Source organism: Dipodomys spectabilis, unplaced genomic scaffold (assembly GCF_019054845.1).
Source record: "Dipodomys spectabilis isolate Male_0828 unplaced genomic scaffold, ASM1905484v1 ptg000295l, whole genome shotgun sequence".
Taxonomy (NCBI): Eukaryota; Metazoa; Chordata; class Mammalia; order Rodentia; family Heteromyidae; genus Dipodomys; species Dipodomys spectabilis.
Genome location: NW_024870972.1, coordinates 5,572,273 through 5,592,667, shown reverse-complemented (window position 1 = coordinate 5,592,667; position 20,395 = coordinate 5,572,273).

Here is a 20,395-nt window from a genome sequence, read left to right as displayed (position 1 = left end):
ATCTATTCGCCAAACAATGGAGCACCCAAATTTATCAAAGAAACACTACTTTCCCTCAAATCCCATATAGCTCCAAAGACATTAATTGTTGGGGATTTTAACACACCACTCTCCCCACTAGATAGATCAACTCGGCAAAAACTCATCGGAGAAACCGCAGATTTAAACAGCTGCATAGATCAACTAGACTTAACAGACATCTACCGAACATTTCACCCAGCAGCATCAGAATACACGTTTTTCTCAGCAGCACATGGAACGTTTTCTAAAATAGACCACATTTTAGGCCACAAAGCAAACTTGTCTAAATTCAGAAACATTGAAGTTATACCTTGCATTCTCTCTGACCACAAGGGAATAAAATTAGAACTCAACACCAAAAGCCACCAAAGAAAGTCCGGTATCACATGGAGGCTGAACAACACACTGCTGAATCATGAGTGGGTCATGGAAGAGATTAGAAAGGAAATTCAAATGTTCATGCTGTTCAACAAAAATGAACACACAAATTACCAGCTCCTCTGGGACACAGCAAAGGTAGTACTCAGAGGCAAGTTTATAGCTCTGAGCTCCTACATCAACCAATTGGAGAGATCTGAAACTAACAATTTAATGACACATCTAAACCTCCTTGAAAAAGAGCAGCAAGATAAACCCCAATCCAGTAGATGGAAAGAAATAATCAAAATTAAATCAGAATTAAATGAATTAGAATCCAAAAAAACTATAGAAAGAATCAACAGTAGGATTTTTAAAACATGAATTGCAAGGAAAATAATAAACAGCTTTGGGCTCAATGAGGGATTCCAGAATGCCTTTAACACATCAGCAGACACACTACAGGCCTAATACTTGCCTGGTGCAAATATCACCCAGGTTTCAGATGACAGCTGAGGGCCAGTTTATCTATCATCTGTTTAGGAAGAGATGGCATCTGGGAATCACCAGGTTACAAACACAAATATTGGAAAAATACTGAAGCAGATAGTTCTCCATACCTTGGAGACACTAGGACATGATAGCCCTTGCATTACTTTTCTAAGCCAGCTGTCAGTGGCTCAAGCCTGTCATTCCAGATACTCAGGAGGCTGAGATCTGAGGATCAGGGCTTAAGGCCAGTCCGGGAAGGAAAGTCCATGAGACTCTTATCTCCAATAAACTACTCAGAAAACCGGAAATGGCGTTCTGGCTCAAGTGGTGGTGTGCTAGCCTTGAGTGAAAGAGCTCAGGGATAGCATCCAGGCCCTGAGTTCAAGCCCCAGGACCTGTACAACAACAAGAACATCAACAAATGGCTTTCTAAAGAGCAAGTCCTGTTGTCCCTGTGACTCTGTAGGGAGGGCCAGATCAGCAGGCTGCAGGGGAAGTGTGTAGGGAGGGGGCTTCTCACTTCCGCCCGGACACCTGGTCACCCCTCACTTCCACCCTGAGTTCTGAGAGACATCTACACTTGGTTAACAGATTTGAAAACAAACAAACAACAACATTGAGTCTTTATCTCAGAAAAATACACTTTTGTGCAGATTTTCAAAATCTTCCTTTCCTCCCTCCTTCCTTCTCCTCTTCTCCCTCCCCCCCTTTCCCCTCTGTGTGTCAGTACTGGGGCTTGAACTCAGGGCCCTAGGCGCTTACTTGGCTTTTTTAAGTCAAGGCTGGTGCTCTACTGCTTAAGCCACAGCTCCATTTCTGGCTTTGTCTTTTTTGCTGGTTAATTGGTGAGAAGAGTCTCATGGGCTTTGGTTGCTCGCCCTGGGCTGGCTTGGGATCTGGATGTTCAGATCTGAGGGGCAGTAGGGCAGAGGGCAGAGGTGGAGGCTTTTTTTTTTTTTTTGTCGATCATGGGGCTTGAACTCTGGGCCTGGGTGCTGTTCTTCAACTCCTCAGCTCAAGGCTAAGCACTCTACAACTTGAGCCACAGCGACACTTCTGGCTTTTTCTGTGAATGTGGTGCTGAGGAATTGAACCCAGGGCTTCATGCATGCAAGGCAAGCACTCTGCCACTGTGCCACCTACCCAGCCCGGGCCGGGGGGGGGGGGTTTGAAGGCACTGCCTTTTCACTGTGAACCAGAGCCTGTGCCACCAACAATGCCCGCCCTGCCCTGCCTGGTCCTGTCCTGTCCCTGCTCTGCCCTGCCCCTTCTGACCACACAGCCGGCCTTGGCACCCTTTGGCAATGGGAGGAGGGAGAAAGCCACAGCTGCTCTGCCGTGGCCGGGATGTGCGGGCCGGACCCCAGGAGCATGTGTGGCTTCTTGGTGGAGGTCCACCTGCCCGCGTGGCACTGGCAGGCATCTGCCCCATCGCCTTGTCCGCTGAGCGGCAGCAATGGCGAAGAGCTGACCGGGAAGGGCAGGGAGATAGTGGGGTCCAGAATGATGGATGGAAATGGATTTTGAGTTGTTACTGGGGTCCAGCTCCGCTCTTCTCTGTCCCCCTCCCCATTTGTCCCTACCTTCCCCCTATCTCTCCCCCCCATCTGTTCCCCCTCCCTCTGTTTGTTCCCCTTCCCCATCTGTCTCTCCCCGTCTGCCCCCCCCATTTCCCCCCTCCCCATCTGTCCCCTCCCATTTGCCCCCTCCCCATCTGTCCCTCTGTGCCCTTTGGGCTGCATCCCAGAAGCAGGTGGAGGACGAAGCCAGGGCCAAGCTGAACTCCATGCTGCTCACTGTGTGACAGAGCCAGCTCCGTGCACTTGGGTGAGCATGTGAGCATGTGTGTGCGTGTGTGTGTGCTCACGAGCATGTGTGCACAGGGATCTCACATGCATGTCCATGCACACACCATGAATGTGTGTGGATGCGTGCATGCTTGCACACACGCATTTGTGATCATGCATGCCCATGCATGCATATGTGCATGCATGTGTGTGTGAAAGGGAGAGGATATGAGGCCACAAAGGAGCACTCGTTCCTTCCAGTTGTGATCTTCCAACCTCAGCCTCCAGAGAGTGGCTGGAATGACAGGCGGGAGCTGCGGCACCCAGCCTGAAGAAGCTCTTTAGTGTGGTGGCCTTGCGCCATCTGACCAGCAAAGACACCACTGCCTCCTCTTCCACTCCCCCCAACACTCCCCCCATCCCCCACCTCCATCTGCAGGGCCTTCCCCACACCAGTATCTCCCACAGAGCTCCCTCTCCACCATGGGTCAGTCCTCCTTCTTCCACTTGCCAGCTTCCCTCCCTCTTCTCCCTCTCTCCTTCCCTTCTGTTGTGGAAATTAAGTGTATTTTGTATAAAACCAGTGCAGATAAACAGCTAATCTAAGGACACTCATTGATAAGGAGTTTTTTTGCCAACCCCTTTCCTTTTCTGACTTATTTGCAATACAGTCTAGAACCTTCTTTTTTTCACGGATTCCCTCACAGAAGGCAGGCAGGTTAACCAGCTGTATTTCTGTGGCAGAGCTGTGGTTTTGAAGAAAAGTGAGCCTCTGTCTCTGTTGTTAGACAGAGAGCGAGGAAGAGAGAAAGAAAAGAGGAAGAGACAGGTAGAGAGTAAGAGAGAGATGGAAGCAGAGCCAGTGATAGAGCCAGAGATAGAGAGAGGAAGAGAGGGAGAGAGGAAGGAAAAGAGGAAGAGGAAAAGAGGGAGGAAGTGAGAGCAAGCAAGAGTGGAAGAGAGTGGAAGGGAGAGGCTGGCTGTACTTGGAGTTGTGTGGTTGGATGTCTTTGTAGAGTTTTGACAAATGGGGGTAATTACACAGCTCTGCCATCCGTGAGTTATCTGTATCTGCTTGGCTTGGGAGTTCAGTAGGATTTCTGCAAGCAGGCAGCTCCTTTGGCTCCAATATCCCGTTAACAAGACGTGCTCACTTGCCCAAAGAGGTCTCTCCACCCTTGCACTCTGGCTGTGTGTGTTTCCACACGGGGTTTCCTTATTCAACCAACAGACTTCCTATTGGACCTGGGAATGAATTCTTTCCAGTCTAAACACCAGGCAGAGACTGTTAGGAATGACTCTGTGTGTGTGTGTGTGTGTGTGTGTGTGTGTGTGTGTCTGTGTCTGTGTCTGTGTCTGTGTCTGTGTCTATGTCTGTCTCTGTGCGTGCGTGTGCTCAAGACTAGTGCTCTACCACTAGAGCCACAGCTCCACTAGCAGCTTTTTGGTAGATTAATGGAGATAAGAGTCTCATGGACCTTCTTGCTGGACCTGGCTTTGAACTGCGATCCTCAGATCTCAGCCTCTTGAGTAGCTGGGATGACAGGCATGAACCACCAGTGTTTGGCCTATGGTACTTTTAAAGCATCAGCTTGTAATATTTATATTCTTATACTAAAAATACTCATTGTCCTCCCACTCTAGAGGTTCAAGTCCAACCAGGCATGTTGTATTTTAATCTGGCAAGTCCGCCCTGCCCCTTCTGTGTCTCTCTTCGTGCAGTATTTACAAGGGAGAGGTGGGTACTTGAAACTTGCACCCCTGGAAGTGATGCTTCTATTTGCTGGCAGTGGGCCTTCCTATTTCTCTTCTCTGGTCCATCTCAGAACTCTTCCGCTTTGCACGTGGCAGGGGGCTGACAGTGTTTGACAGGGACGGGGGTCATCTTTAGCAGAGCTCTGGCTGGTGGCTGAACCAGTTCTACCAATGCTATATTGGACCAGAAACTTGGTTTGCTCAGTAAGTGTGAAGTGGGGCAACGCTTTATAAGAATTGTGCCCAAGCCAGGCACTGGTGGCTCACACCTGTCATCCCAGCTACTCAGGAGGCTGAGATGTGAGGATCGTAGTTCAAAGCCAGCCCAGGCAGGAAAGTCTGTGAGACTCTTATCTCCAATAAACCACTCAGAAAACCAGAAGTGGTGCTGTGACTCAAGTGGTAGAACGCCAGCCTTGAGCTGAAGATCTGAGGGATAGAGTTCAAGCCCCATGACCGACAAAAAAAAAAAAGTACTGTGTCCAAGTGTGGGTCAGAGGTCGGAGGCATGGCTCGGGCTGTAGAATGCTCTTCTAGCAAGCCGCGGGTCCCTGAGTTCAAATACCAGCCCTCCCCAGGAAACCACAAATGTAATCCTGATCTTTAAATAATAAAGGCTGTATATGAGGGACCAATGGCACCCTGCTGAATTGTGAGAAGCTAAGCCATTTCCCCTAAAATCAGGATCAAGGCAAGGACTTCTCCTCTCTCCAGGCCTGTCCAGTATAGTTCTGGAATTCCTAGCCACAGGAGCAAGGCAAGAAAAAGACATAAACAAAGTGTGTCAAAGTGCGAGTCACAGGCTGTGATTGTGGGTGCAGGGCACTAACGGTCCTGTGGACGGGTTGAACTGGACAAGCTGGGTTAGCCCCCTTTATAGACAGACAGTGAGAGCCACAAATAAGCAATGAGCCCAGCAGCTGTTTATTGAGAAGCTCCTGTGGGTGGTGCCGGGGGCCGGGCACCAGGCACATTTCTCTACATGTGCACACCACTTCTCATGACAACTGAGGAAAGTGATCCTCCTTTTTCAAAGGGAGTGTGTGTGTGTGTATGTGTGTGTGTGTGTGTGTGTGTGTGTGTGTGTGTGTGTGTGTGGTGCATCGCAAAGAGGTCAGGTAACATGAACCGGTTGTTTGGCCTCAAAAGGGCACATTGGATTTTTTGTGGTTTGATTTGTTTTTGTTTTTGTTGGTCGTGGAGCTTGAACTCAGGGCCTGGGCGCTGTCCCTTAGCTCTTCAGCTCAAGGAGAGTGTCCTACCACTTGAGCCACAGTTCTACTTCCAGTTTTCTGGTGTTTTATTGGAGATAAGAGTCTCACAGACTTTCCTGCCCAGGATGGCTTTGAATTGTGATCCTCAGATCTCAGCCTCTTGAGTAGCTTGGACGACAGGTGTGCACCACCAGTGCCTGGCTCACACTGGGTTTTTGACCCTACCAGAGAGTTTCCTCTTTCTCAACCCCAGCTTGGGCCCTGGATGACATTGGGCCTGGCTGGGAAAACAGGAGACTCTCCTAGGTGGATTGATCTATTCTGTTGTAATGATTTGTGACAAGGAGCATACTTTGTAGCCTCTTATAGTACGTGGTACACCGCCTTGACAGTCTGCCCCCCCCCAATACACCGATTTCTCCCTGCAGAGCAGAAACCACAGCTCCCCTCAGAAGTGCTGGCTGTCCTTTTCTTCCTGCCCTCCTTCCCCCAATCTAATTTCTCTGGGTTTGTGTAAATCAACCTGTGGTGGTAAAAGATTAATTCAAGGGCTGGAGGATTTCTTAATCATTGTGATTAAGTTCCCCAAGTTGTCAGTGCTCTACACCTTCCCCAAAGGAGAGAAAAGCCACTAAATAGAAATAGACTGCATTTTTCTCACCGAGGCAATTCTGATCTGCATCCATCAGGGCTTAATGCCCCTCACATTGTCCACAGAGCCCAGTCCAATTTGTTTCACCAATTCTGGGAGAGCCGACCTGTGTTAGCGAGCTCAGGATGCAAACAACAAGATAGAGCACTCAGAAACTGGTGACCTTACAAAATTTTTAAGGTCCCAAAGTGGGGAGGCTCTACTCCTTCCCCAATGGAGAGACAAGCCTCCAAAGATATATGGACAGCACCGACCTTTCCCACTAAGCCCTAAGCTACATCATAGCAAGACTGAAAGTTCCATATACTGTCAACAATAACAGGTCCAATTATATTCCTTGCAATTCTGGGAGAGCTGAAAAGTGTTTGGAAGCACAGGATGTAAATGACAAGATAGAGCAACACATAAATTCGGCGCCTTAAAACAAAATTGTTTTTCAGGGCTCAAATTCTCAATGATCTACACCTTCCCCAAAGGAGAGACAAGCCTCTAAATAGAAATAGACCGCATCTTTCTAACCCACGTTACTCCTGTCTGCATCCTAGCATGGCTGAAAGCCCCTTATACTGTCCATCCACAGTAACCAGTCCATTTTTTTTCTTCCAATTCTGGGAGAGCTGACCAGTGTTAGAGAGTTCAGCATGCAAACGAAAGTTTGAGTAAAGCAGAGAAAGTCAGATAAGGTGATGTTAATGAAATGAACCCTAAGATATGTATTCAAATGTTTTTTATTTGCTTTTAAAAAATAGTTTATGACACAATCATAAGATCATGTCTTTTTTACTTTGTAAGTCCCTCTCCAATTGTATAACCACTGCTTTCACTGTATTTCATGTCGGTATAATTTGTGCACGGGAAGGGGAATAACAATTCGTTTAAATAGGGATACAGTTGGACCCATTGCAAAAAAGCGATGTACAAGTCATTATGTCCAAAACGAACTTTACAACTTTGGTTTGTGAGTGGTGCGAGGTATGGGAGTGGGGAGGACTGTGGGGAGGGCAGGAGGAGGATGGGAAAAGATGGGAAGGGGAAACGAAGGAAGACCTTACAATACTTTATTAAAAATGTACTCATTATCTTGCACAGGTAATTGTAACCCCTCTGTACATTGTTTTCACACAAAAAAAATAAATGAACAAATGAACAAATAAATGAATTTAAAGACAAGAAAAGATGGAGAACTCAGAACTTGGGGAAATTGAAACAGATTGAATGCCCCCAAGCAATGACGGTTTACTCCTTCCAAAAAGGAGAGACACGCCTCCATAGAGAAATTGACACCACCAATCTTCCCAAGAAGCTCTGGTCTGCATCCTAGCAAGACAAACAGTGTCTCATCTTGTCTACAATCACAGGTTCCGTTTTTTTTCCTTACCACTGGGAGGGCTGAAAAATTTGCGATCTCAGGATGTAAACGACAAGATAGAGCACTCAGACCTTCAGTCACGTAAACAGTATTGTATGGTGCCCAAGTTCTGAAGGCTCTACAATTCCTCAAAGGAGATACAAGCCACTAAAGAGAAATAGACAGCATGGTTCTATCACAGGCAACAGCGGTGTGCATCCTAGCAGGGCTTGAAGCCCCTTACACTGCCCACAGTAAAAGCCCGAATTTTTTCCTTGCAATTCAGGGTGGGCTGACCAGAGTTAGGATGCTCAGGATGAAAACGACAAGATAGAGCACTGAGAATGCCGGGAACTTAAAACAAAATTGTTTTATGGCGCCAAGTTTCTGATTGATCTCTACCTTCGAAAAAGAAAAGACCAGACCCTGAAGAGAAATAGACAACATCGTTCGGTTACTCGCAGCCCCTGTTTGCATCCTGGCATGGTTCTAAGCCCCTCTTGGTGTCACCATCCACAGGTCAATCTTTTTTCCTTGCAATTTTGGGAGAGCTGTGGAGATTTTGGGAGCACATGATGCAAACAACAATTCGCAGAATTTGGGTACCATAAAAAAAATTGTTCTAAGGTCTCCAAGTTCTGAGTGCTCTCAACATTTCCCAAAAGCAAGACAAGCCACTTAGGAGAAATAGAAAGCATTGTTCTGTCCCAGGCAACTCTGCTCTGAATCTTAGCAGGGCTTAATGACCCTTGCACTATCCAGAGTAAACAGTCCAAACTTTGTTCGTCAAATTCTGGGAGAAGTGACCAGTGTTAGGGAGCCCAGGTACAAACGATAATATAGAGTCCTCAGAGTATGGGGACCCTAGAACAGTCTTGAGGCCCTCAAGGAAGGAGAGCTCTACACCTTCCCCAAGGAAGAGACACCCTCCAAAGGGAAATCCACAGCACCCATCTTTACCAAGAAGCTCTGCTCTGCACCCTAGCAATATTAAAAATGCCTCATTCTGTCTACAATAACAGGTGAATTTTTTTTTCCTTTTAATTCTGAGAGAGGTCAAAAGTGTTTAGGAACTCAGGATGCAAAGAACAAGATAGAGCACTCAGAACCTCGGCGATTTAAATCATTATTGTTTTATGGTGACCAGGTTCTAAGTGCTCTACACATTCTCCAAAGAAACACAGGGCACAAATGGAGTTAGACAGCATCAGTCTATCCCAGGCATCTTCGGTCTGCATCCTATCAGGGCTTAAAGCTCCTCACACTGTCCCCATTAACCAGTCCCAATTCTTTCCTTGCAATTCTGGGATTATTGAGCAGTGTTAGGGAGCTCAGGATGAAAACGACATGATACAGCCCTGAGAACTTGTGTTCCTTGAAACAGAAATGTGTTTTGGCGCCTCAGTTGTAAATACTCTCCACCTTCCATAATGAAGAGACAAGCCACCAAAAAGAAATAGACAGCATATTTCGGTCTCTAGTAGCTCCTGTGTGCATCCTGGCATGGTTCACAGCCCCTCTTGGTATTACCAGCCATAGGTCAAAAGTTTTCTTAGAAAAATTGGGAGAGCTGAGGAGGTTTTGGAAGGACAGGATGCTAATAAAAATTGTTTTAAAGTTCCCAAGTTGTGAGTGCTCTACACCTTCCCCAAAAGATAGAAAAGGCGCTAAATAGAAATAGACTGCACTTTTCTCGCCTAGGCCACTCTGGTCTGCATCCTTCAGGGATTAATGCCCCTCACACTGTCCATAGAGCACAGTCCAATTTGTTTCATCCAATTCTGGGAGAGCTGACTTGTCTTAGCGAGCTCAGGATGCTAACGACAAGATAGAGCACTCAGAAATTGGTGAGCTTAAAACAGTTTTAAGATCCTAAAGTGAGGAGGCTCTACTCTTTCTCCAATGGAGAGACAAGCCTCCAAAGATATAAGGACAGCACCGACGTTTCCCACTAAGCCCTAATCTACATCCTAGCAAGACTGAAAGTGCCATATACTGTCCACAATAACAGGATCAATTATATTCCTTGCAATTCTGGGAGAGCTGAAAAGTGTTTGGAAGCACAGGATGCAAACGACAAGATAGAGCAACACAGAAATTCGGCGCCTTAAAACAAAATTGTTATTCAGGGGTCAAATTCTCAATGATCTACATCTTCCCCAAAGGAGAGACAAGACTCTAAACAGAAAAAGACCGCATCTTTCTAACCCAGGTTTCTCCGGTCTGCATCCTAGCATGGCTGAAAGCCCCTTATACTGTCCATCCACGGTAACCAGTCCATTTTTTTTCTTCCAATTCTGGGAGAGCTGACCAGTGTTAGCGAGTTCAGCATGCAAACGAAAGTTTGAGTAAAGCAGAGAAAGTCAGATAAGGTGATGTTAATGAAATTAGCCCTAAGATATGTATTCAAATGTTTTTTAATTGTTTTCAAGCGATTGTTTATGACACATTCATAAGATCATGTCCTTTTTACTTTGTAAGTCCCTACCCCTTTGTATAACCACTGCTTTCACTGTATTTCATGTCGGTATAATTTGTGGATGGGAAGGGGAATAACAATTCGTTTAAATAGGGATACAGTTGGACTCATTGCAAAAATGCGATGTACAAGTCGTTATGTCCAAAACGAACTTTACAACTTTGGTTTGGGAGTGGTGCGAGGTATGGGAGTTGGGAGGACTGTGGGGAGGGCAGGAGGAGGATGGGAATAGATGGGAAGGGGAAACAAAGGAAGACCTTACAATACTTTATAAAAAAGGTACTCATTATCTTGCACAGGTAATTGTAACCCCTCTGTACATTGTTTTCAAAAAAAAAGAAATGAACAAATAAACAAATAAATGAATTTAAAGACAAGAAAAGATGGAGAACTCAGAACTTGGGGAAATTGAAACAGATTGAATGCCCCCAAGCAATGACGGTTTACTCCTTCCAAAAAGGAGGGACATGCCTCCATAGAGAAATTGACACCACCAATCTTCCCAAGAAGCTCTGGTCTGCATCCTAGCAAGTCAAAAAGTGTCTCATCCGACCTGGAAACACAACAAATCAAAGAAAGGTTGGACAAATGGGATTGCATAAAGTTGCAGAGCTTCTGCAGGGCAAATGACATAGCTAGCAAGATCAATAGAAAGCCCACGGATTGGGAGAAGATCTTTACTAGCCATACAACGGACAAGGGTCTCATATCTAAAATATACTTGGAACTCAAAAAATTAAACCCCCCAACAACAAATCCTCAAAGAAACAACTGCCCAATAAATAAGTGGGCGAAAGACTTAAAGAGAAACTTCTCTGAAGAAGAAAGAAGGATGGCCAATAGACACATGAAGAAATGTTCAACATCCCTAGCCATAAAAGAAATGCAAATCAAAACAACATTGAGATATCACCTCACTCCAGTGAGAACGGCAAAAATCAAGAACTCTAACAACAACAGATGCTGGAGGGGATGTGGACAGAAAGGAACCTTAATTCATTGTTGGTGGGAATGTAAACTTGTTCAACCACTTTGGAAAGCAGTATGGAGGTTCCTCAAAAGACTCCACATAGAGCTCCCCTATGACCCAGCAACCCCACTTTTGGGCATTTACCCTAATGTTTACAAACAAGACCACACTAAAGCTACCAGCACAACTATGTTTATTGCAGCATTATTTACCATAGCTAAGATATGGAACCAACCCAGATGCCCCTCAGTAGATGAATGGATCAAGAAAATGTGGTATATATACACAATGGAATTCTATGCCTCCATCAGAAAGAATGACATTGCCCCATTTGTTAGGAAATGGAAAAACTTGGAAAAAATTATATTAAGTGAAGTAAGCCAGGCCCAAAGAAACGTAGGTCCCATGGTTTCCCTTATTTGTAATATCTAGTATATGTATGAGTCAAGCGGAAAAGGTCAGATAATGTGATGTCAGGAAAATGAACCCTTAGATGTGTATTTTAATGTTTTTTTCTTTCATGCATGTGTTTCTAACACATTTATAAGATTATCTCTTTGTTGCTTTGTATGTCCCTCCCCCACAGTATAACCCTTGCTTTCACTATATTTGATGTCAGTATAACTTGTGGAGGAGATGGGGAAAAACCAGTTGTTTAAGGATACAGGTGGACCTGTTGCAACAATGAGAAGTACAAGTTGTCATGTCCAAAACGAACTTTACAATGTTGGTGGGGGGGGGGGGCTGGGGGGAGGGAGGAAGGAGAAGGATTGGGATTAGGGGGGGAGGGGGGAGGCTGGGAAGGGATGTGAAGGATAAACAAAGGAGGAGGCTGCAATGCTTGGTAAGAAATGTACACATTATCCTGCCCATGTAACTGTAACTCCTCTGTACAGTATGTTCACAAATAAAATTAAATTAAATTAAAAAAAAAAAAAAAAAAAAAAAAAAAAAAGTGTCTCATCCTGCCTACAATCACAGGTTCCGTTTTTTTTCCTTACAACTGGGAGGGCTGAAAAATTTTTGCAATCTCAGGATGTAAACGACAAGATAGAGCACTCAGACCTTCAGTCACGTAAACAGTATTGTATGGTGCCCAAGTTCTGAAGGCTCTACAATTCCTCAAAGTAGATACAAGCCACTAATGAGAAATAGACATCATGGTTCTATCACAGGCAACAGCGGTGTGCATCCTAGCAGGGCTTGAAGCCCCTTACACTGCCCACAGTAACAAGCCCGAATTTTTTCCTTGCAATTCAGGGTGGGTTGACCAGAGTTAGGATGCTCAGGATGAAAACGACAAGATAGAGCACTGAGAATGCGAGGAACTTAAAACAAAATTGTTTTATGGCACCAAGTTTCTGAATGATCTATACCTTCGAAAAAGAAAAGACCAGACCCCGAAGAGAAATAGACAACATTGTTTGGTTACTAGCAGCCCCTGTTTGCATCCTGGCATGGTTCTAAGCCCCTCTTGGTGTCACTTTTCCCAAAAGCGAGACTGGCCACTTACGAGAAGTAGAAAGCACAGTTCTGTCCCAGGCAACTGTGCTCTGAATTTTCGCAGGGCTTAATGTCCCTTGCACTTTCCACAGTAAACAGTCCAAACTTTGTTCTTCCAATTCAGGGAGAAGTGACCAGTGTTAGGAAGCCCAGATACAAATGCTAAGACGGAGTACTCATAATATGGGGACCCTAGAACAGTCTTAAGGCCCCCAAAGAAGGAGGGCTCTACACCTTCCCCAAGGAAAAGACACACCTCCAAAGATAAATTCAAAGCATCCATCTTTCCCAAGAAGCTCTGCTCTGCATCCTAGTAATATTGAAAGTGCCTCATTCTGTCTACAATAAAACGTGAAATTTTTTTTTTCCTTTTAAATCTGAGACAGGTCAAAAGTGTTTACCATCTCAGGATGCAAAGTACAAGATAGAGCACTCAGAACCTCAGCGATCTAAAACATTATTGTTTTACGGTGACCAGGTTCTAAATGTTCTACATATTCCCCAAAGGAAAGACAGGGCACTAAGGAGAGTTAGACAGCATCGGTCAATCCCAGGCATCTTTGGTCTGCATCCTAGCAGGGCTTAAAACTCCTCACACTGTAACCATTAACCAGTCCCAATTTTATCCTTGCAATCTGGGATTGCTGAGCAGTGTTAGGGAACTCAGGATGAAAACGACATGATAGAGCCCTGAGAACTTGGCCACCTTGTAACAGAACTCTTTTTTGGCGCCTCCCTTGTGAATACTCTCCACCTTCCATAATGAAGAGACAAGCCACCAAAGAGAAATAGACAGCATATTTCGGTCTCTAGTAGCTCCTATGTGCATCCTGACATGGTTCACAGCCACTCTGGGTATGACCAGACAAGTTTGCTTTGTGGCCTAAAATGTGGTCTATTTTAGAAAACGTTCCATGTGCTGCTGAGAAAAACGTGTATTCTGATGCTGCTGGGTGAAATGTTCGGTAGATGTCTGTTAAGTCTAGTTGATCTATGCAGCTGTTTAGATCTGCGGTTTCTCCGATGAGTTTTTGCCGAGTTGATCTATCTAGTGGGGAGAGTGGTGTGTTAAAATCCCCAACAATTAATGTCTTTGGAGCTATATGGGATTTGAGGGAAAGTAGTGTTTCTTTGATAAATTTGGGTGCTCCATTGTTTGGCGAATAGATATTTAGAATTGTAATATCCTCCTGATAGAGAGATCCCTTAATTAGTATGTAGCGACCTTCTTTATCTCTTCTCACGAATTTTAATTTGAAGTCTATTTTATCTGATATTAGGATTGCAACTCCCGCCTGTTTATGGGGTCCGTTTTCTTGGTAGATTTTGTTCCAGCCTTTAACATTGAAAATGTGTTTGTTTTTACGGGCAATATGTGACTGCTGAAGGCAGCAGAGAGAAGGGTCTTGTTTTTTAATCCAACTAGACAGGCTATGTCGCTTATTTGGTGAGTTCAGTCCGTTAACGTTAAGAGAAAGGACTGAGAGGTATTTGGGAGTTCCTGCCATGTTATCCACCTTCTTGGGGGCTGCGATAACTGGGTTCTTCCTATCTTTCTTGGATTGTCAGTTTGGGTGCAGTTTCTTGGTCTTAATTGTGGTCTTGTTGGTGTTCTATGTGTAGGACATCTTTAAGTATCTTTTGTAGGGCTGGTTTGGTGGAGATGTATTGTTTCAATTTTTCTTTGCTATGGAAGGTTTTTACTTGGCCTTCAGTTATGAAGGAGAGTTTAGCTGGGTACAGTATTCTTGATTGATAGGTTTTTTTTTGTTTTAACTTCCCCACATTCTCAGTGCTCTATCTTGTCGTTTCCATCCTGAGCATCCTAATTCTGGTCAGCCCATCCTGAATTGCAAGGAAAAAATTCGGACTTATTACTGAGGGCAGTGTAAGGGGCTTCAAGCCCTGCTAGGAAGCACACCGCTGTTGCATGTGACAGAACCATGCTGTCTATTTCTCTTTAGTGGATTGTATCTCCTTTGAGGAATTGTAGAGCCTTCAGAACTTGGGCACCATACAATATTGTTTACCTCACCGAAGGTCTGAGTGCTCTATCTTGTCGTTTACATCCTGAGATCTCAAAATCTTTTCAGCCCTCCCACTTGTAAGGAATAAAACGGAACCTGTGATTGTAGACAGGATGAGACACTTTCTGTCTTGTCAGGATGCAGACTAGAGCTTCCTGGGAAAATTGGTGCTGTCAATTTCTCATTGGAGGCCTTTCCCTCTTTTGGGGAAGGAGTAAACCCTGAATGCTTGGGGGCCTTCAAACTGTTTCAAGGTCCCCAAGTTCTGAGTGCTCCATCTTTTCTTGTTTTTAAATTTACTTGTTTATTTATTTGTTCATTTATTTTTTTGTGAAAACAATGTACAGAGGGATTACAATTACATGTGCAAGATAATGAGTACATTTTCTATAAAGTATTGTAATGTCCTCCTTTGTTTCCCCTTCCCATCTTTTCCCATTCTCCTCCCACCCTCCCTCACAGTCCTCCCCGCTCCCATACCCCGCACCACTCACAAACCAAAGTTGTAAAGTTCATTTTGGACATAACGACTTGTACATCGCTTTTTTCAGTGGGTCCACCGGTATCCCTTTTTAAACGAATTGTTTTTCCCCTTCCCCTCCACAAATTATACTGACATAAAATACAGTGAAAGCAGTGGATATAGAATGGGGGAGGGACTTATGAAGTAAAAAGGAAATGATCATATGAATGTGTCATAAACTATTTTTTAAAAGCAAATAAAAAACATTTGAATACATATCTTAGGGTTCATTTCATTAACATCACCTTATCTGACTTTCTCTGCTTTACTCAAACTTTCGTTTGCATGCTGAACTCTCTAACACTGGTCAGCTCTCCCAGAATTGGAAGAAAAAAAATGGACTGGTTACTGTGGATGGACAGTATAAGGGGCTTTCAGCCATGCTAGGATGCAGACCGGAGTAACCTGGTTTAGAAAGATGCGGTCTATTTCTATTTAGAGGCTTGTCTCTCCTTTGGGGAAGGTGTAGATCATTGAGAATTTGAGCCCTGAAAAACAATTTTGTTTTAAGGCGCCGAATTTATGTGTTGCTCTATCTTGTCATTTACATCCTGTGCTTCCAAACACTTTTCAGCTCTCCCAGAATTGCAAAGAATATAATTGGACCTGTTATTGTTGACAGTATATGGAACTTTCAGTCTTGCTATGATGTAGCTTAGGGCTTAGTGGGAAAGGTCGGTGCTGTCCATATATCTTTGGAGGCTTGTCTCTCCATTGGGGAAGGAGTAGAGCCTCCCCACTTTGGGACCTTAAAAATTTTGTAAGGTCACCAGTTTCTGAGTGCTCTATCTTGTTGTTTGCATCCTGAGCTCGCTAACACAGGTCGGCTCTCCCAGAATTGGTGAAACAAATTGGACTGGGCTCTGTGGACAATGTGAGGGGCATTAAGCCCTGATGGATGCAGATCAGAATTGCCTCGGTGAGAAAAATGCAGTCTATTTCTATTTAGTGGCTTTTCTCTCCTTTGGGGAAGGTGTAGAGCACTGACAACTTGGGGAACTTAATCACAATGATTAAGAAATCCTCCAGCCCTTGAATTAATCTTTTACCACCACAGGTTGATTTACACAAACCCAGAGAAATTAGATTGGGGGAAGGAGGGCAGGAAGAAAAGGACAGCCAGCACTTCTGAGGGGAGCTGTGGTTTCTGCTCTGCAGGGAGAAATCGGTGTATTGGGGGGGGGGCAGACTGTCAAGGCGGTGTACCACGTACTATAAGAGGCTACAAAGTATGCTCCTTGTCACAAATCATTACAACAGAATAGATCAATCCACCTAGGAGAGTCTCCTGTTTTCCCAGCCAGGCCCAATGTCATCCAGGGCCCAAGCTGGGGTTGAGAAAGAGGAAACTCTCTGGTAGGGTCAAAAACCCAGTGTGAGCCAGGCACTGGTGGTGCACACCTGTCGTCCAAGCTACTCAAGAGGCTGAGATCTGAGGATCACAATTCAAAGCCATCCTGGGCAGGAAAGTCTGTGAGACTCTTATCTCCAATAAAACACCAGAAAACTGGAAGTAGAACTGTGGCTCAAGTGGTAGGACACTCTCCTTGAGCTGAAGAGCTAAGGGACAGCGCCCAGGCCCTGAGTTCAAGCTCCACGACCAACAAAAACAAAAACAAATCAAACCACAAAAAATCCAATGTGCCCTTTTGAGGCCAAACAACCGGTTCATGTTACCTGACCTCTTTGCGATGCACCACACACACACACACACACACACACACACACACACACATACACACACACACACTCCCTTTGAAAAAGGAGGATCACTTTCCTCAGTTGTCATGAGAAGTGGTGTGCACACGTAGAGAAATGTGCCTGGTGCCCGGCCCCCGGCACCACCCACAGGAGCTTCTCAATAAACAGCTGCTGGGCTCATTGCTTATTTGTGGCTCTCACTGTCTGTCTATAAAGGGGGCTAACCCAGCTTGTCCAGTTCAACCCGTCCACAGGACCGTTAGTGCCCTGCACCCACAATCACAGCCTGTGACTCGCACTTTGACACACTTTGTTTATGTCTTTTTCTTGCCTTGCTCCTGTGGCTAGGAATTCCAGAACTATACTGGACAGGCCTGGAGAGAGGAGAAGTCCTTGCCTTGATCCTGATTTTAGGGGAAATGGCTTAGCTTCTCACAATTCAGCAGGGTGCCATTGGTCCCTCATATACAGCCTTTATTATTTAAAGATCAGGATTACATTTGTGGTTTCCTGGGTAGTGCTGGTATTTGAACTCAGGGACCCGCGGCTTGCTAGAAGAGCATTCTACAGCCCGAGCCATGCCTCCCACCTCTGACCCACACTTGGACACAATACTTTTTTTTTTTGTCGGTCATGGGGCTTGAACTCTATCCCTCAGATCTTCAGCTCAAGGCTGGCGTTCTACCACTTGAGTCACAGCACCACTTCTGGTTTTCTGAGTGGTTTATTGGAGATAAGAGTCTCACAGACTTTCCTGTCTGGGCTGGCTTTGAACTACGATCCTCACATCTCAGCCTCCTGAGTAGCTGGGATGACAGGTGTGAGCCACCAGTGCCTGGCTTGGGCACAATTCTTATAAAGCGTTGCCCCACTTCACACTTACTGAGCAAACCAAGTTTCTGGTCCAATATAGCATTGGTAGAACTGGTTCAGCCACCAGCCAGAGCTCTGCTAAAGATGACCCCCGTCCCTGTCAAACACTGTCAGCCCCCTGCCACGTGCAAAGCGGAAGAGTTCTGAGATGGACCAGAGAAGAGAAATAGGAAGGCCCACTGCCAGCGAATAGAAACATCACTTCCAGGGGTGCAAGTTTCAAGTACCCACCTCTCCCTTGTAAATACTGCACGAAGAGAGACACAGAAGGGGCAGGGCGGACTTGCCAGATTAAAATACAACATGCCTGGTTGGACTTGAACCTCTAGAGTGGGAGGACAATGAGTATTTTTAGTATAAGAATATAAATATTACAAGCTGATGCTTTAAAAGTACCATAGGCCAAACACTGGTGGTTCATGCCTGTCATCCCAGCTACTCAAGAGGCTGAGATCTGAGGATCGCAGTTCAAAGCCAGGTCCAGCAAGAAGGTCCATGAGACTCTTATCTCCATTAATCTACCAAAAAGCTGCTAGTGGAGCTGTGGCTCTAGTGGTAGAGCACTAGTCTTGAGCACACGCACGCACAGAGACAGACATAGACACAGACACAGACACAGACACACACACACACACACACACACACACACACACACACACACACACACACACAGAGTCATTCCTAACAGTCTCTGCCTGGTGTTTAGACTGGAAAGAATTCATTCCCAGGTCCAATAGGAAGTCTGTTGGTTGAATAAGGAAACCCCGTGTGGAAACACACACAGCCAGAGTGCAAGGGTGGAGAGACCTCTTTGGGCAAGTGAGCACGTCTTGTTAACGGGATATTGGAGCCAAAGGAGCTGCCTGCTTGCAGAAATCCTACTGAACTCCCAAGCCAAGCAGATACAGATAACTCACGGATGGCAGAGCTGTGTAATTACCCCCATTTGTCAAAACTCTACAAAGACATCCAACCACACAACTCCAAGTACAGCCAGCCTCTCCCTTCCACTCTCTTCCACTCTTGCTTGCTCTCACTTCCTCCCTCTTTTCCTCTTCCTCTTTTCCTTCCTCTCTCCCTCTCTTCCTCTCTCTATCTCTGGCTCTATCACTGGCTCTGCTTCCATCTCTCTCTTACTCTCTACCTGTCTCTTCCTCTTTTCTTTCTCTCTTCCTCGCTCTCTGTCTAACAACAGAGACAGAGGCTCACTTTTCTTCAAAACCACAGCTCTGCCACAGAAATACAGCTGGTTAACCTGCCTGCCTTCTGTGAGGGAATCCGTGAAAAAAAGAAGGTTCTAGACTGTATTGCAAATAAGTCAGAAAAGGAAAGGGGTTGGCAAAAAAACTCCTTATCAATGAGTGTCCTTAGATTAGCTGTTTATCTGCACTGGTTTTATACAAAATACACTTAATTTCCACAACAGAAGGGAAGGAGAGAGGGAGAAGAGGGAGGGAAGCTGGCAAGTGGAAGAAGGAGGACTGACCCATGGTGGAGAGGGAGCTCTGTGGGAGACACTGGTGTGGGGAAGGCCCTGCAGATGGAGGTGGGGGATGGGGGGAGTGTTGGGGGGAGTGGAAGAGGAGGCAGTGGTGTCTTTGCTGGTCAGATGGCGCAAGGCCACCACACTAAAGAGCTTCTTCAGGCTGGGTGCCGCAGCTCCCGCCTGTCATTCCAGCCACTCTCTGGAGGCTGAGGTTGGAAGATCACAACTGGAAGGAACGAGTGCTCCTTTGTGGCCTCATATCCTCTCCCTTTCACACACACATGCATGCACATATGCATGCATGGGCATGCATGATCACAAATGCGTGTGTGCAAGCATGCACGCATCCACACACATTCATGGTGTGTGCATGGACATGCATGTGAGATCCCTGTGCACACATGCTCGTGAGCACACACACACGCACACACATGCTCACATGCTCACCCAAGTGCACGGAGCTGGCTCTGTCACACAGTGAGCAGCATGGAGTTCAGCTTGGCCCTGGCTTCGTCCTCCACCTGCTTCTGGGATGCAGCCCAAAGGGCACAGAGGGACAGATGGGGAGGGGGCAAATGGGAGGGGACAGATGGGGAGGGGGGAAATGGGGGGGGCAGACGGGGAGAGACAGATGGGGAAGGGGAACAAACAGAGGGAGGGGGAACAGATGGGGGGGAGAGATAGGGGGAAGGTAGGGACAAATGGGGAGGGGGACAGAGAAGAGCGGAGCTGGACCCCAGTAACAACTCAAAATCCATTTCCATCCATCATTCTGGACCCCACTATCTCCCTGCCCTTCCCGGTCAGCTCTTCGCCATTGCTGCCGCTCAGCGGACAAGGCGATGGGGCAGATGCCTGCCAGTGCCACGCGGGCAGGTGGACCTCCACCAAGAAGCCACACATGCTCCTGGGGTCCGGCCCGCACATCCCGGCCACGGCAGAGCAGCTGTGGCTTTCTCCCTCCTCCCATTGCCAAAGGGTGCCAAGGCCGGCTGTGTGGTCAGAAGGGGCAGGGCAGAGCAGGGACAGGACAGGACCAGGCAGGGCAGGGCGGGCATTGTTGGTGGCACAGGCTCTGGTTCACAGTGAAAAGGCAGTGCCTTCAAACCCCCCCCCCCCGGCCCGGGCTGGGTAGGTGGCACAGTGGCAGAGTGCTTGCCTTGCATGCATGAAGCCCTGGGTTCAATTCCTCAGCACCACATTCACA